At 55.7% G+C, this 17,775-nt stretch overlaps 1 protein-coding gene across 2 annotated transcripts in view; it reads left to right on the plus strand.

The window, feature by feature from the left end:
* The window catches only part of STARD8 (StAR related lipid transfer domain containing 8), a 635,411-nt gene that overhangs the window by 418,911 nt on the left and 198,725 nt on the right, over positions 1 to 17,775 (plus strand). The window lies entirely within an intron of this gene.

Below are 17,775 nucleotides of genomic sequence, written 5' to 3' on the forward strand. Positions count from 1 at the left end.
TTTATTCTTCTTTTCAATATCCATAAATTGTACACCCAACAGCCAAACAGCCAACGTGTTTCGTTCTATACGAAGAACTTCATCAAGGCAAGTCAAATCTTTAATTCCAAATTTCAAACCGAGCGCGCACAGGTAATCTTCCACTGTGGTTATTCACCGCAACATGCCACCTTAGTTAACACCTTCGCTGCGGCCGAAATTCCGCCGCAGCACTAGGGGGGTGGGGGGGCCGCGCGGCGCTCCCATGCTCGTGACGGAACGGCTCCGTCATGAGCCTCGGGCGCGCAGTGCTTGTGACGGAGCCGTTCCGTCACGGCCCCGCCCGCTCAATAGAACGCGCCACGCAGGCGCAAAATCAGCGCCACGCAGGCGCGCCGAGCCGACCATGACGGAACCGCTCCGTCACCAGCACAGCGCGACCGAGGCTGGTGACGGAGCGGTTCCGTCACCAGCATGGAAGAGGCTAAGGTGACAGCAGGCAGAGACAGAATATGTCTCTTTTGCCTATGAGAAATGTTTAATCAAACTACAATCCACGCTCCAAAAACATACAGTGTTGGTTGATGTGCCATAGTATTTCCATCAAAGCTACGTAGCGTGGAACTTTTCCGGTATACACGAAAGACTCACTCAAGCTTCACCTCTGGTGAGTGATAGTAGAGTGCACGCGGTTTCTCTGAGTATGGACTGTGACTTCTGAGCTCCCCTAGAAACATAAATATACATATTACAAACACAATGTAGTGTATTTTAGCCACGTGCTGGTAAAAGTTGCAATTTCAATATAGTAATGTCCACTAGAACATTCCCCTCAGCACTAAAGCTCAATCACCAGCAGGTGGTATTCATTTATTACAAACAAGTCTAAATGATTCTTGTAATTTCTAATATGACGTTGGAAGGGTGGCAGCAAAGTATATAACTCCGGGCATTGGAGGGAGATGGGGTTGGGGTTTTAGGAGAACTGCACAGCTTTCTCGACAGGGGGCCCCACGCCGCGTCCTTGCACGAGGCCAGTTCCTTTTTGGGCCAAGCTAATGAAATGTTTGATAAACATGATTTAAACTGTTGTACGAACGGATATAAGCAACAATCTTAACAAAGCAAAGGACTGCCGTCACAGCCCCTCACCCAACCCGTGGAGACAGATGGAGTTGGCATGATTCAGGCGGGGGCTTCTGGGAACCGTGCTGCAGCCTTCCAGACCAGGCCCGAGTCAGCACAGCACCCCCCCCCCCCCCCAGGGCTCTGGCGGCGCGTGACCTCCCCCGGGTTAATCATCTCATCGTGAGAAGAGGGCAGCTCACCGAGAGCAGGGGTTCAGCGACTCCGACACCCCCACGCCCCGGGGAGGGCAGATTAAGACAGATTAGTTCTAATTTGAGTGGGGTCAGCGGATGGGGGCGCCAGCGGGGCCACCGCTGGAGATCACAGGGCTACAGTGGCCCTTATTAGGGGCCAGTGGGCCAAACGGGGTCTGACACCGATTTTACAAATGAGGCTGTCACCCAGAATTAGTGAAATGCATGTAGCGTAACGGCCAGAGCTGCCGACCTTGGAGCTGGGGAACCAGGTTCGAGCCTCGGCGTTGGCTCAGCATCCTGTGATTCTGGGCACATCACTTACCGTCCCCGTGCCTGCCAGAAATGAATGTGTCCTTGTGTCATGTAACTGGTGCTTATGTGAAGCCTCCAATACCTTCGGGTCGAGTTCGTGCTATATAAAAACTGCAAAAAACAATGCACCTCAAGAAAGTGGAGGACAACAGAGGGGTCGTGCCCCACAAGAGCTGGGTAGCACCATGTGCCTCTTGTTTGATAGCTGGCCGGGCCTCTGCAATCATGGAAATTCAGCCGCGGTCGGCAGTAGGAGTTCCTGCAGGGCGGTGACTTGTGGAGGGGGAGGGGTAGGGTGGAGAGTTAGTAATGTATGGATTACGGAGTTTAACAGGTAAGTAAACATATAAATAAATAAAACGAATTTTGTTGCGTGCACTGCATCACCAAATGCGATGCAGTGCGCGCAACGAAATTCGTTTTATTTATTTATATGTTTACTTACCTATTAACGCCTTAACGGCGGCCACGATTTTGCGGAAGTGCGGCACTTCCGCAAAATGGGCGGGGCCGCGTCGGCCATTGGCCGATGGCAGCACTGGGGAGGTAGTGCTGCCGTCAGCCAATGGCCGACAACAGCACAGAACGGGTTAAACTCCGTAATCCATACATTACTATCTCCCACCCTAATCCTCCCCCTCCCCACGTCACCGCCCTGCAGGAACTCCTACTGCCGACCGCGGCTGCGGAAATTGACAAGCTGCTCCCTGCCCAAGTTCGGAAGAGGTGTGGCACAGCGGCCAGGGTGCCTGTGCTCACTGCCCAAGCTCGGAAGAGGTGTGGCACAGCGGCCAGGGTGCCTGACTTCGTACCACAAGGTTAACGGTTCGATTCCCAGCTCCGGCGGCAGGTTAGCCCAGCACCATGTGACTCTGGGCCATAGCTTGCTCAATCTTCCCAACGGCCCCCAGCGCCGGGACACGTCCGTCGGAGGTACCTGTGTGCATTTGGATGTCCCGGAGAAAAGAGGATGTCTCTTTCCTCCGGTCTTGGCCCTGACACTCCCTCTGGTGCATAGGGTGGGCGCTGCTCTGAGTTTTTGGGTGGACAAGAGTTATAAATGACTCACTGTAAAGCTCCTGTTTTCAAGCTCACAGACGAGATCGGCTGCCTCTAGGCGCTCCTTGGGTGTTCTTTCTGGCTTTCCTGGTCAGAATGAATCAAGGGATTTGTTGAGTGCGCTCCTACTCATAAAGAGTGTCCGGTCCAGGGCCGGCTTTAGTGCTGGTGGCGCCCTGTGCGATAATGTCTGTAGGCGCCCCCCCCAATGACCACCTCTGCTAAGGATTCCCTCAATAGCACCCTCTCAAGTCTCCATAACCACTGTCTCTCAGATTCATTTAGTTTTATAGCACCGCTCACACCAGTGTAAGGTGTCAGAGCACTTTCTACCACACACACATTGTACAGACACAATCATATGTGTGTAAATCAGTGTATAGGAAATGTTGCATCAGACAGGACTACAAGGTGTAGTGTAGGAGTGCCTGGTCATTGATAGTAGTAGGAAATATAGTTAAAGTTCTTATTTAAGAAAGGCACATGTTGATAATTTAAAATGCAACATCATTGTTAAGGGTTCTCTTTCATAATAAAAATAGTTTTCTACCCAAAACAACCCCTTTTCACAAGATTAGGATAATGAAAGACTGGGCAAAAAGGCATAAAGGTCTAACATATACCTTGCAGTTTGCAGCAGCTCTAGGGTGACAGTTAATAGCTCAATGTTCTATATTAGGATTTTGACTTATCAATGACCAGTAACAAACGGAGCTCTCTGACAGAAGCAGTAACCCACTGACCTATTTACATTATATGCACATCGTTATCTGCATGGCACACTTTCTTACCTGCATGCATTTTAACCCTCTGTGCTACCTTAGGATGAGTCAAAATTTCCACTAGACAAACCTCCTGTCTCTTTCCAGGAAAACGATTAATCACGGGACTTCTCTTGACATTTTAATTGATGTCTGAAAGTTGCTGGAGGCCAGGAAAGAGGCAGCAGGTGCTTTTAAAATGAGGAAACACATTTTCATAAATGACGCCCCCCCCACCCCAAGTCAACGCCCGGTGCGGTCGCACCGATCACACCGCCTTAGAGCCGGCACTATGCGGAGCGTAAGATAGGGAAGGAGTGCGGAGGGACTTGAGTGTGTAGAGCCGGGTCTTGAGTTTCTTTCTAAAAGGTGCTGCGTCTTCAGTTTGACGCAGTTCTATTGGGAGCTTCTTCCAGGCTTGCGTCCAAGGCAGGAAGAGGTTCTGCCTTCCGTTTTTGCTTGACGGACACTAGGAGTTCTGGCAAAGTGACCGCAGGAAGAGCACAGGTTTCTCTTGGGTATGTAGTTGTGTATCCCAGATGACAGATAACCCGGTCCAGAATGGTTCATTGCTCTATGCATTAGGAGAAGCAGGCGCGGACCATGCAGGTAAGAGCGCTGGAGCGACAACGACGAAGATGGAAACTTAAAGGAAAAAAATGATAGCCACTTACCTTGCGCTCGCTGCATTGCTGCGGCGAGACATGGGCCCGGCTTGGTAGATGGAGCACCGGGCGAGCAGCCTCGCTTTGGACCATTTGCAGTTTCTTCAACAAATATTGTGGGAAACCTGCATGAATAACAGTGCAGTCCAGCCTGGACAAAATCAAGGTGAGGGCTGAAGTATTCCTCGCTGGTGCAGAGAGGAAGTGCAGAATTTGTTTTGCCGTACGCAAGAGACCAAAACACGTGCCAACTACTGTGTTCATTTTCTTGTGCAAGGTTAAACTTAACTCCCAAGTCGGCTTTAGTGTATGAAGCTTCCACAGGCCGTTGTTGACCTTCCCTAGGTTTACAGTTTCCACTGGCTGCCCGTGGCCTTACGCTTCATAACTTAGAGCTATAGTTTCTATTCATCCTATAGGCCTTCCATGGTTTGCATTCACTCCGGATGTCTTCCACGCCTATCTGAGCAGGCCTCTGGTTGTGAGCTCATGGTGTTCCTGAGCAGGCCTCTGGTTGTGAGCTCATGGTGGTCCTGAGCAGGCCTCTGGTTGTGCGCTCATGGTGGTCGTGAGCGGGCCTCTGGTTGTGAGCTCATGGTGGTCGTGAGCGGGCCTCTGGTTGTGAGCTCATGGTGGTCCTGAGCAGGCCTCTGGTTGTGAGCTCATGGGGGTCCAGGGTAGGCCTCTGGTTGTGAGCCAATGGGGGTCCAGGGTAGGCCTCTGGTTGTGAGATCATGGTGGTCCTGAGCAGGCCTCTGGTTGTGAGCTCATGGTGGTCCAGGGTAGGCCTCTGGTTGTGAGCTCATGGTGGTCCTGAGCAGCCTCTGGTTGTGAACTCATGGTGGTCCAGGGCAGGCCTCTGGTTGTGAGCTCTTGGTGGTCCTGAGCAGGCCTCTGGTTGTGAGCTCATGGTGGTCCTGAGCAAGCTTCTGGCTGTGAGCTCATGGTGGTCCAGGGCAGGCCTCTGGTTATGAGCTAATGGTTGTCCTGAGCAGCCTCTGGTTGTGAGCTCATGGTGGTCGTGGACGGGCCTCTGGTTGTGAGCTCATGGTGGTCGTGAGCGGGCCTCTGGTTGTGAGCTCATGGTGGTCCAGGGTAGGCCTCTGGTTGTGAGCTCATGGTGGTCGTGAGCGGGCCTCTGGTTGTGAGCTCATGGTGGTCCAGGGTAGACCTCTGGTTGTGAGCTCATGGTGGTCCTGAGCAGGCCTCTGGTTGTGAGCTCATGGTGGCCGTGAGTAGACCTCTGGTTGTGAGCTCATGGGGGTCCAGGGTAGGCCTCTGGTTGTGAGCTCATGGTGGTCCAGGGTAGGCCTCTGGTTGTGAGCTCATGGTGGTCCAGGGCAGGCCTCTGGTTGTGAGCTCATGGTGGTCCAGGGTAGGCCTCTGGTTGTGAGCTCATGGTGGTCCTGAGCAGGCCTCTGGTTGTGAGCTCATGGTGGTCCTGAGCAGGCCTCTGGTTGTGAACTCATGGTAGTCGTGAGCAGGCCTCTGGTTGTGAGCTCATGGTAGTCGTGAGCAGGCCTCTGGTTGTGAGCTCATGGTGGTTGTGAGCAGGCCTCTGGTTGTGAGCTCATGGTGGTTGTGAGCGGGCCTCTGGTTGTGAGCTCATGGTGGTTGTGAGCGGGCCTCTGGTTGTGAGCGCATGGTGGTCCAGAGTAGGCCTCTGGTTGTGAGCTCATGGTGGTCGTGAGCAGCCCTCTGGCTGTGAGCTCATGGTGGTCACGAGCAGGCCTCTGGTTGTGAGCTCATGGTGGTCCAGGGCAGGCCTCTGGTTGTGAGCTCTTGGTGGTCCTGAGCAGGCCTCTGGTTGTGAGCTCATGGTGGTCCTGAGCAGGCCTCCGGCTGTGAGCTCATGGTGGTCCAGGGCAGGCCTCTGGTTATGAGCTAATGGTGGTCCTGAGCAGCCTCTGGTTGTGAGCTCATGGTGGTCGTGGACGGGCCTCTGGTTGTGAGCTCATGGTGGTCGTGAGCGGGCCTCTGGTTGTGAGCTCATGGTGGTCGTGAGCGGGCCTCTGGTTGTGAGCTCATGGTGGTCCAGGTTAGGCCTCTGGTTGTGAGCTCATGGTGGTCGTGAGCGGGCCTCTGGTTGTGAGCTCATGGTGGTCCAGGGTAGGCCTCTGGTTGTGAGCTCATGGTGGTCTTGAGCAGGCCTCTGGTTGTGAGCTCATGGTGGTCCTGAGCAGGCCTCTGGTTGTGAGCTCATGGTGGTCCAGGGTAGGCCTCTGGTTGTGAGCTCATGGTGGTCGTGAGCGGGCCTCTGGTTGTGAGCTCATGGTGGTCCAGGGTAGGCCTCTGGTTGTGAGCTCATAGTGGTCCTGAGCAGGCCTCTGGTTGTGAGCTCATGGTGGTCCAGCGCAGGCCTCTGGTTGTGAGCTCATGGTGGTCCAGGGCAGGCCTCTGGTTGTGAGCTCATTGTGGTCCAAGGCAGGCCTCTGGTTGTGAGCTCATGGTGGTCCTGAGCAGCTGTCTGTTGTGAGCTCATGGTGGTCCTGAGGTAGGCCTCTGGTTGTGAGCTCATGGTGGTCCAGGGTAGGCCTCTGGTTGTGAGCTCATGGTGGTCCTGAGCAGGCCTCTGGTTGTGAGCTCATGGTGGTCCTGAGCAGGCCTCTGGTTGTGAGCTCATGGTGGTCCTGAGCAGGCCTCTGGTTGTGAGCTCATGGTGGTCCTGAGCAGGCCTCTGGTTGTGAGTTCATGGTGGTCCTGAGCAGCCTCTGGTTGTGAGCTCATGGTGGTCCAGGGCAGGCCTCTGGTTGTGAACTCATGGTGGTCCAGGGCAGGCCTCTGTTTGTGAACTCATGGGGGTCCAGGGTATGCCTCTGGTTGTGAGCTCATGGTGGTCCAGGGCAGGCCTCTGGTTGTGAGCTCATGGTGGTCCTGAGCAGCCTCTGGTTGTGAGCTAATGGTGGTCCTGAGCAGGCCTCTGGTTGTGAGCTCATGGTGGTCCTGAGCAGGCCTCTGGCTGTGAGCTCATGGTGGTCCTGAGCAGCCTCTGGTTGTGAGCTCATGGTGGTCCTGAGCAGGCCTCTGGTTGTGAGCTCATGGTGGCCGTGAGCAGGCCTCTGGTTGTGAGCTCATGGTGGTCCTGAGCAGCCTCTGGTTGTGAGCTCATGGTGGTCCTGAGAAGGCCTCTGGTTGTGAGCTCATGGTGGTCCAGAGTAGGCCTCTGGTTGTGAGCTCATGGTGGTCCTGAGCAGCTCTCTGGTTGTGAGCTCATGGTGGTCCTGAGGTAGGCCTCTGGTTGTGAGCTCATGGTGGTCCTGAGCAGGCCTCTAGTTGTGAGCTCATTTTGCTCGCTCCGAAGCGGTCGCTCCCCATGCTCCCTGACCATCCAGAATTTGCAGCGCTACACTTCAGAAAACAACTAAAAACTTGGATATTCGATAAGTAAAGTTCCCCCCCCTCAAGCGCCTTGAGACCCTCTGGGTGAGTAGTGCGCTATACAAATGTTAAACTTGAACTTGATGGTGGTCCTGAGCAGGCCTCTGGTTGTGAGCTCACGGTGGTCCTGCAATGCTTTCCCCTTGAGATCTGGGTCACTGGTTCTGGAACGCTCCCCCTGCTTCCTCGATTGCTCAACCAAACAATTTGCTTCTCAGGAAACTCTTTTAAACCAACTTACAGAAACGAGTCTTAACTAGTAACTTCTCCCAGCCATCAAGTTACACACACAGTGCCGTACTGGGGCAGTGGATAGTAAGTGACACCACCCAGTGGCCTTTCCTGCTCCAGGAAGAGCGCATGGTGGGCAGGATTCCGTTCCATGGATGGTGTAGTTCCTGGGTAGGGAACATAAGGTCCAATTGCGTCAATTCCATTCTAAAATTGTATATCAAAGTAACCAACTTTAATCCAACCAACACCCAGAGACGGTGGCAAGGTGCCCGGCCTGTATTTTAGCTGTGGGGTGTGTGCCCCCCTCCAGCACTCTCCTGGCCCCTTACTTCTCTATTGTCACGGAACTCCTCTGTGATTTGGAATATCCTTATAATGTATGGCAGGGGGTACTTTATCCCATATATTATAATTATTATAACTGCATAAATATTATGAAGCTAAAAACCAGGGCCGGACTGGGAACTGAAACCGGCCCTGGCAAACTTCTCAGCCAGCCACCCCTGGGGGCAGGGAGGGTGCAGCCGAGCTGTTTGCGAGGGCCGGTTTCGGGAGTTTGTTACCGAGGACCGATATTGATGACCCCCAGTAACAAAAATGCCCCCCAGGGGCCCAAAACCGGCCCAAACCCTGGCGGCCCACTGGGGAAATGCCTGGTGCCCACTACGGCCAGTCCGGCTCTGCTAAAAACGTTATTAATATTGTTATTATTGCAAGCACTATTTGCTCTAGTGATGGGGTAGCTCACTTTTAATGCAGGTCACTCTCTGTGAACTTATTCCAAAACCAAGCATGCCCTCTTAACTCCCAAGCTACCGAGTCCTGGTTTCTCTTTCCATTCTGGCACTTGTAATCTAGTCTTTTAGGTCTGGCTGAGACACAGACTGGTGTGTGTTTTTAACTTCATGTTAAAAAAAATCATAATAAAAATCCATGCCTAATATATTGTATATCTATCCATGTATCTCTATATACACATATACATAAAGGGGCTTTCAGTCAGCCCTCTTCAACCGTCCATCTGTTTATGGCCCATTCATGTTTGGCTTCTGCTCGCCACAGCCTATGTGGCACGGGCAGTGGGGCAGCCTGCTTCAGCCATTGCCTCTTTTCGCTGTACCATCTCTGCTTTCGTTTGTTTTAATTTCATGTTTTTTAAAGTTTATTTTTGTGATGTTTTAAATTGTTTTTTGGGGGGAATCGTGAACGCCAATTTTAGATGGCGTCATTTTTACTTTTGGTTACTTTTACACATTTTCTGTCTATTGCATGCACACACACACACAGACACACACACCAGCCACCCCACCCCCTTTTTTCATGGCTTTGCCAATGCTTGTTTCTTCTTCCAAAGTGAAACTGCGGCATTCTGATGGATAAATAGAGCTCGCGGCCTGGATCAGCTGCTCGCCCATGTGTGAGAGAGGGCAGGCCTGGATCAGCTGCTCGCCCCCGTGTGAGAGAGGGCGGGCCTGGATCAGCTGCTTGCCCCCGTGTGAGAGAGGGCGGGCATGGATCAGCTGCTCGCCCCCGTGTGAGAGAGGGCGGGCCTGGATCAGCTGCTCGCCCCCATGTGAGAAAGAGGGCGGACCTGGATCAGCTGCTCGCCCCCGTGTGAGAGAGGGCAGGCCTGGATCAGCTGCTCGCCCCCGTGTGAGAGAGGGCGGGCCTGGATCAGCTGCTCGCCCCGTGTGAGAGAGGGCGGGCCTGGATCAGCTGCTCGCCCCGTGTGAGAGAGGGCGGGCCTGGATCAGCTGCTCGCCCCCGTGTGAGAGAGGGCGGGCCTGGATCAGCTGCTCGCCTCCGTGTGAGAGAGGGTGGACCTGGATCAGCTGCTCGCCCCCGTGTGAGAGAGAGGGCAGGCCTGGATCAGCTGCTCGCCCCCGTGTGAGAGAGAGGGCGGGCCTGGATCAGCTGCTCGCCCCCGTGTGAGAGAGAGCAGGCCTGCATCAGCTGCTCGCCCCTGTGTGAGAGAGGGCATGCCTGGATCAGCTGCTCGCCCCGTGTGAGAGAGGGCAGGCCTGGATCAGCTGCTCGCCCCCATGTGAGAGAGGGCGGGCCTGGATCAGCTGCTCGCCCCCGTGTGAGAGAGAGGGCGGGCCTGGGTCAGCTGCTCGCCCCGTGTGAGAGAGAGGGCGGGCCTGGATCAGCTGCTCGCCCCTGTGTGAGAGAGAGCGGGCCTGGATCAGCTGCTCGCCCCCGTGTGAGAGAGAGGGCGGGCCTGGGTCAGCTGCTCGCCCCCGTGTGAGAGAGAGGGCGGGCCTGGGTCAGCTGCTCGCCCCGTGTGAGAGAGAGGGCGGGCCTGGATCAGCTGCTCGCCCCCGTGTGAGAGAGGGCGGGCCTGGATCAGCTGCTTGCCCCTGTGTGAGAGAGGGCAGGCCTGGATCAGCTGCTCGCCCCGTGTGAGAGAGAGGGCGGGCCTGGATCAGCTGCTCGCCCCCGTGTGAGAGAGAGCGGGCCTGGATCAGCTGCTCGCCCCCGTGTGAGAGAGGGCGGGCCTGGGTCAGGTGCTCGCCCCCGTGTGAGAGAGGGCAGGCCTGGATCAGCTGCTCGCCCCCGTGTGAGAGAGGGCAGGCCTGGATCAGCTGCTCGCCCCCGTGTGAGAGAGGGCGGTGAGAGGGCAGGCCTGGATCAGCTGCTCGCCCCCGTGTGAGAGAGGGCGGGCCTGGATCAGCTGCTCGCCCCCGTGTGAGAGAGAGCGGGCCTGGGTCAGCTGCTCGCCCCCGTGTGAGAGAGAGGGCGGGCCTGGGTCAGCTGCTCACCCCCGTGTGAGAGAGGGCAGGCCTGGATCAGCTGCTCGCCCCCGTGTGAGAGAGGGCGGGCCTGGATCAGCTGCTTGGCCCCGTGTGAGAGAGAGCGGGCCTGGGTCAGCTGCTCGCCCCCGTGTGAGAGAGAGGGCGGGCCTGGGTCAGCTGCTCGCCCCGTGTGAGAGAGGGCAGGCCTGGATCAGCTGCTCGCCCCCGTGTGAGAGAGGGCGGGCCTGGATCAGCTGCTCGCCCCCGTGTGAGAGAGAGGGCGGGCCTGGGTCAGCTGCTCGCCCCGTGTGAGAGAGGGCAGGCCTGGATCAGCTGCTCGCCCCCGTGTGAGAGAGGGCGGGCCGGGATCAGCTGCTCGCCCCCGTGTGAGAGAGAGAGGGCCTGGGTCAGCTGCTCGCCCCCGTGTGAGAGAGAGGGCGGGCCTGGGTCAGCTGCTCGCCCCGTGTGAGAGAGGGCGGGCCTGGATCAGCTGCTCGCCCCCGTGTGAGAGAGGGCGGGCCTGGATCAGCTGCTCGCCCCCGTGTGAGAGAGGGCGGGCCTGGATCAGCTGCTCGCCCCCCCGTGTGAGAGAGAGGGCGGGCCTGGGTCAGCTGCTCGCCCCGTGTGAGAGAGAGCAGGCCTGGATCAGCTGCTCGCCCCCGTGTGAGAGAGGGCGGGCCGGGATCAGCTGCTCGCCCCCATGTGAGAGAGACGGTGCTCGCCCCCGTGTGAGAGAGAGAGGGCAGGCCTGGATCAGCTGCTCGCCCCCGTGTGAGAGAGAGAGGGCAGGCCTGGATCAGCTGCTCGCCCCCGTGTGAGAGAGGGCGGGCCGGGATCAGCTGCTTGCCCACCGTGTGAGAGAGGGCGGGCCTGGGTCAGGTGCTCGCCCCCGTGTGAGAGAGGGCAGGCCTGGATCAGCTGCTCGCCCCCGTGTGAGAGAGGGCAGCATGTGGTCTCCCCGGGACGCCTCCGTCCCAGCCCTTCCTGCAGCGTCCGTCTGGGCTGCAGCCTGTCCGTCCTGCAAGACAGCTGGATCTGACCTCCTCAATTAGGAGAAGAAAGTTTAGGGGTCAGCAATGCCGGGGGTCACTGGGGGTCACAGACTAGGCTGGAAGGAACAGGAAATGGCGCTGCATGTCTGCATTCTGAGGCTGGTTCCCACCCTGTTTAAAATAGTCTTGGAGCCGAGAATCTCCCCTCCAGGACCCCCGGGTCCCTTCTGAGCCCCCCTCCCCCTCCCGGGTCCCTTCTGAGCCCCCCAGGCACGTGATGGGACCGCAGTGAGAGCTGCATTTTCACTGTTTTCTAGCTGGAAAGCGACTCGATTGGAGTAAGTGTTATATCCTTAAGAATGTAAACATTGAATTCAAGTGAACTTTATTTGCATAACAAATTAATCCAGTCTTACTTATTTTACTGCATGGTATATAACCAGGGCACTAGAATTATGCGGTTGCAGCGATTTTCGCATAATTATAGATTTGTCGCATTTGTCACATAATCTATCTTCTGTCGCATAATCTGTAGATTTTAACAACAAAATAGTTTCTAGCTCAAACAGTTCAAAAGTTACTAAAGTGCAGTGACACGTGTTGCTGCGCAGTGGAAGGCCCTTTGCAAAGCTGGACTGGTCACCTTTCCGTTGCTTATTTCTATATTTGGGAGTTAAATTGGTATTAATGGTGTGCAACCAATAACTAGACAGTGTTGCCAAGTTTAAAAATGACAAACTAATATTATTCCAAAATGTGCGGCATTATGCTGCATAATTTGTCTTTTCTTGATGTGTAATTTACTCAACCCTGCCACATAATTTGGCCATCTCCTGCTGCATAATTCCAGTGGCCCTGCATATAACCAATGTTCAAGGCCGCAGGATGGATGCATTGTTACTTTTCAGGTTTGATAGAAGGGTGCACCCCTAAATATATTTGGATAGACTTACCTGTGAGTACATTTAATGTATAGCTTTTTTAGAGGGGATATAAGATACTAGGCTGCTGTTTGTCACCCCACCCTACTAATGTGCTGCAGTGTTTCTTCACCTTTTCTTGGGGTTACTTTTTCATTATCAAACAGTTTCAAAAACTGTTACCAATATGTTTCTCTAACTGTATACTTCGCCCTGCAAAAGAAAATCTCATTTGTGGCCAAGTTTAGTTTGATTCTGAGGATGGGCCTCCATTTTCAGCTGCCACTTTTCCAGTTTTATTTATTTAATGTGATTTTCTATAGCGCGTACATTACCCGAAGGTGTCAGAGCGCTTTACAAAAGAACCAGTTGCGATACATAAGGATTTAGGATTACATGAGTTACATAAAAGATGCAAATAGGAAAAAAAATTGCAAATGTACAAGTTGTAAAGTCACACAGGGAAGAGATACAAAGAGAAAAATTGCAAATGTACAAGTTGTAAAGTCACTCAAGGAAGAGATACAAATGGATAATCTCTAAGAATCACATAGGAATGGTAGTGAGTACAAAGGTCTACTACATATACTAGTGGTTAGAGTTATGTCTATATACACATATATATACAAATAGTAGATTTTCTAAGGATACCATTTTACCAGCGATTCGGCTTGGACAAGTATATATCACATATTTACAGAGTGAAAAGTTCAATGATGCCTCTGAGTGGGCGTCACCCAGGTAAACCCGGCACTCCTAATGAGCCTGGAAAATCTTCGTTAATTCACAAAAAATGTCATGGTAAGAATTCTACTGTACATTTTTCAGTCGTTTTATTTGGATTGTAAACCTTTCCAGCGGTGTCTTAATAGCCTAGAAGGCATACAGCGTTTCCTGTCATGCTAAAGCTATTTTAAAGTTACCAGATGCACTTTAATGCCAGGCAGAGACATGCATAGTTTATAGCATACATTGAATTAATTTGCATATGAAGGTCTTAACTTTGGAAGGCTAGGGTTTTAGTCTTTTCCAGACTGCAGGCCTCTGCCATTTCCGAGTTGGGACCGGATAAACTGATCTTTAGCACACATGTTGGACCCGGCCTCATGGCGTGGTCCTACCCCTCCCGCATGGCGGGCCCAGGACGACATCGGCCCTCCACCCAGCATCGAGCAGCCCTTTTGCCCGACACTGCACGCCCCAACATTGCTGGTCCGGCCACCATCCTGGACCCCCACTACCGACCTGGCTCCATCGTGGGCCCCTCACGACCTAAGCACGAGGCCGCGCCCGACCCCATCTTGCGCCCACCACGTCACGACCACGTGGCCTCGGCCCAGGCCACAGCGAAGCCCAGACATCGAGGCACCAAGATCCACCCAGGTGGTCGAGTGGCCACTCGACAGATCCCGGAGAAAAGGGAGTTTCGATGGCCCTCCAGCCGTCCCCGGACGCCTAGTATCGATCGCCCTCCGGCCTCCCTGGGCGCTGGCTCCACCCCCCTGCTGGGTGTCTGGACACCATCATCCCGGCCCCTCTGACCCCCAGGCGAGAGGGTCCAGACATCAAAGGACTCCAGTCCTATATCTGGGCCAGCCCCGGAGTAGGACGTCAGTTGAATCCTGGACTGGAAGCCCTGCTGACGCTGTCACGGCCGACACCAGAAGAACTCATTGCCTGTAACCTGAAGAGACCCTGAGAGCCTGCTGGCGCTGCCGCGGCCCACCTTTGCTGTACCATCTTAAGAGCCTGCTGGCGCTGCCGCGGCTGAACCATCTTAAGAGCCTGCTGGCGCTGCCGCGGCTGAACCATCTTGAGAGCCTGCTGGCGCTGCCGCGGCTGAACTATCTTGAGAGCCTGCTGGTGCTGCCGCGGCCGAACCATCTTGAGAGCCTGCTGGCGCTGCCGCGGCTGAACCATCTTGAGAGCCTGCTGGCGCTGCCGCGGCTGAACCATCTTGAGAGCCTGCTGGCGCTGCCGCGGCCTCCTCTCCGTTAAGACCACCTGTCGAGTCCTGCTGGCGCTGCCGCGGCTCGACCTCTCGGGACCCCCGGCTCGAGGATTGGGAGCTGTGCGCAGGGTATCCCTTCCTGCATCCATACCAAGACTGTCCCGCTACCCTGTCCCTTTTACGAGACTCTACAGATCCCTCGATCTGCCTGTATATACCGCTGAGGCCCAGCAACCTTTATTCTTGATAAAGCCTAAGAACTTAACCTCTTGTGTGGTGTCCGTTTGTAGTGTTGTGGTTACCCTGCTGTACGATCCTAGGAGAGGACCCTCACCCAGAAGGCCTCTCGATAACGCTCGGCTACTTCTCGACGGAGGGGTGGACCTAGGGGTGGTCAGTCAGACCTCTTCTGCCTCCCCCAGGATCGCCTTTCTAACATTGGTGGCAAGCGACGGGATCCGAGCCGACGCAGATCGTACGGAGGGTGATTCACTCACTACCGAGAAAAACACACTACGACCATGACTACGCAAGAGACAAGACCGACTACGGAATTCCAGAAAGAAAAAATGGAAGATTACAGTCACAAGGAATTTAAACAATTCTGCAAAGACCTGGGCATCGCTACCACTGGGCTAAGCACCAAGGAAGACTTTAAATCAGCCCTACAAGCATGGGTGGACACCGATGATACACCCCCCCGGAATGAAGACAACCCGGGCCCGAGCGGACGCCCGGAGACCGACACGACCCCAGCGGGGGAGAGACCCGTCAATCCAGGCACGAGCCCCCACGAAGACGCCCGAGAGCGGAGGGGAACCGGCTCCACGAGTTGGAGCTCGCCCGACTCCAGTTGGATGGAGAACTACAGCTGGCGGAAAGGAAAATCGCACTCGAGCAACTACGGCTAGAAGGAGACCTGGAGGAGAAGCGAAGACAAAGAGACCTCGAAGAAAAGAGACTCATGCTCGAGCATGAGCGCGGCCTAAAAGAACTAGAACTCAAGGCCAAAACGAATGATGCCAACGCCTCCGGGGGCAAGACCTCGCCCCCGCCCTTGGACACAAAGGTGCACATACCCAAGGATGTCGTCAAGGAATACTACAAGAACGATGACATCCAACAGTGGTTCAAAGCCTACGAGGTCGCCATGACCGCACATCGAGTACCCCTCAAGGACTGGGGCGCCGGCCTGTGGGGAAAGTTCGTCAATGAGGGGAGAGACGCCCTGCTAGAGCTCCCCGATGCCGAGATGACCTCGTACGAGCACATGAAATCCGCTCTCCTCACTCGCTATGGACTCACCCCCGAGATGTACCGGCAGCGATTCCGAGACTGTAAAAAAATCCCCGGTACCACTTGGGTGGAATACGTGAACTTTTACAGCAGAGCCTTCGAGGGGTGGATCAAAGGCAGCAAGGTCACCACCTACCAGCAGTTGGTCGACCTCATTATATGGGAACATCTGTCCAACAACTGCTTCATCGAACTCCGGCAGCACCTCCTCGACAGCAAACTGACTGAGCCCCGAAAACTCGCTGTCGAGGCGGATAGATGGGTGAGCACCCGAGTCCCCCGGAGTCCGATGGGAGACTACGGCCGGGGATCCCCGTGGAACCACCGACCACGAGGCGGCGAAGGAGGCCAGAGCAGGGGACGAGACACCCCCACGGGGTCCTCCCCTACCTCCACTTCACCAGCCCTGGGCCGAAGGGGGGTTCCCCGAGCCCGACCCGGGCCCCGCCCGAATGTGACGTGCCACAGATGCCAGCGACAGGGCCACTACGCGAACGACCCCCTCTGCCCGATGAACCAGCGACCCGGCACCACCGGTCCTCCCAACCGCCAAATCGCGGCTGCCGCCCTGGGGGAAGAAAGAGGCGAGGAAGACGACAATGACCCCAAACAGGCCGAGTGGGAGCCCGCCGCCATGATCTTGGCATGCCTGGGTGATCGAGACATGGTCCCCCGAGACCCGATCCCAGGCAACACCCAGAAATATCGCCAATGGGTCACCATCAACGGCCGCCGGGCCGAAGCCCTCCGAGACACTGGAGCCAGCGTAACAGCGGTCCGACGCCACTTGGTGACCCCAGAGCAAATTCTCCCCAATATCATGTGCCCGGTGCGGACGGCGGACAACTCCGAGAGTTTGTGCCAGCTGGCCCGCATCCCCTTCGAATGGGGAGGGGTATTGGGTATGCTGAAGGTGACCGTCCGGGACGATGCCCCCGTGGACTGCCTCCTTGGGAACGACATGGAAAGTTCCACCTGAGCCAGCGTCGAGCGGAGAGAGCATCTGGGGATGCTAGGCCTTCCAGAGTGGGTCTGTGCGACCACCCGCTCCATGTCCGCCCGAGCCTTCGCCCCACCGGAGGATGCTCCGACCGAGGAACCAGAGTGGCCCGCACCGCCACCGCCCGCTGTCCCCGGGGACGCCGACCCTGAACCTGGCCCCCCAGGGGCCCAACCATGAAGACCTCACCGAGCTCGGCCACCTTCCAGAACTAGCTCAATGGCGCCAAGAAGGTGGCCCCACCTGCGAACAATTCCGGCAGGAACAGAAAACCTGTCCCTCCCTCGAGGGAATCCGACAACAAGCCGCCACTCAAGCCGCTGGAGGCCCCTCGGGGTCCCACTGGGTCTATTGGGACCACGACCTTCTCTACAGCGAGCAGAAAGTTGCCGAACTAGGGGCCAGCCGAGTACTGGTCGTTCCCCTCCGTTTCAGAGACTTCCTCTTGAACTTGGCACACGACGTGCCCCTCGCCGGGCACCTGGGGCAGGATAAAACTTACAGCCGCCTGGTGACCCATTTCTACTGGCCGAAGATGCGCAACGATGTGCACAACCACTGCCGATCCTGTCCGACGTGTCAAGCCAGCGGGAAGAGCGGGGGAAAAGTCAAGGCCCCACTCCAGCCCTTTCCTGTGGTCACCACCCCCTTCGAGAGAGTGGGGATCGACATTGTGGGACCCTTGGACCCCCGCACCTCTCAGGGGCAGCGCTTCATCCTCATTCTGGTGGACCATGCCACCCGCTATCCTGAGGCCATCCCGCTCCGAACCATCACGGCCCCAGTAGTAGGCCGAGCCCTGATGGGGATCTTCTCCAGAGTCGGCTTCCCCCGAGAAGTCGTGAGTGATCGGGGTACAAACTTTATCTCCAAGCATATGCGATCCCTGTGGTAACAGTGCGGGGTCACATATAAGTTCACCACCCCGTATCACCCCCAAGGAAATGGACTTGTAGAACGGTTTAACCGAACGCTGAAGGGGATGATCAAAGGCTTAGACGAGCCACTACGACGCAGATGGAACGTCCTGCTGCCCTGCCTCCTGTTTGCGTATCGAGAGGTACCCCAGAAGTCCCTGGGGTTCAGCCCCTTCGAACTATTGTATGGGCACCCGGTCCGAGGCCCCCTCAGCCTGGTCAAAGAAGGCTGGGAGACGGCTGTCCGTAGT

Source organism: Lissotriton helveticus, chromosome 4_2 (genome assembly GCF_964261635.1).
Source record: "Lissotriton helveticus chromosome 4_2, aLisHel1.1, whole genome shotgun sequence".
NCBI classification, from domain to species: Eukaryota; Metazoa; Chordata; class Amphibia; order Caudata; family Salamandridae; genus Lissotriton; species Lissotriton helveticus.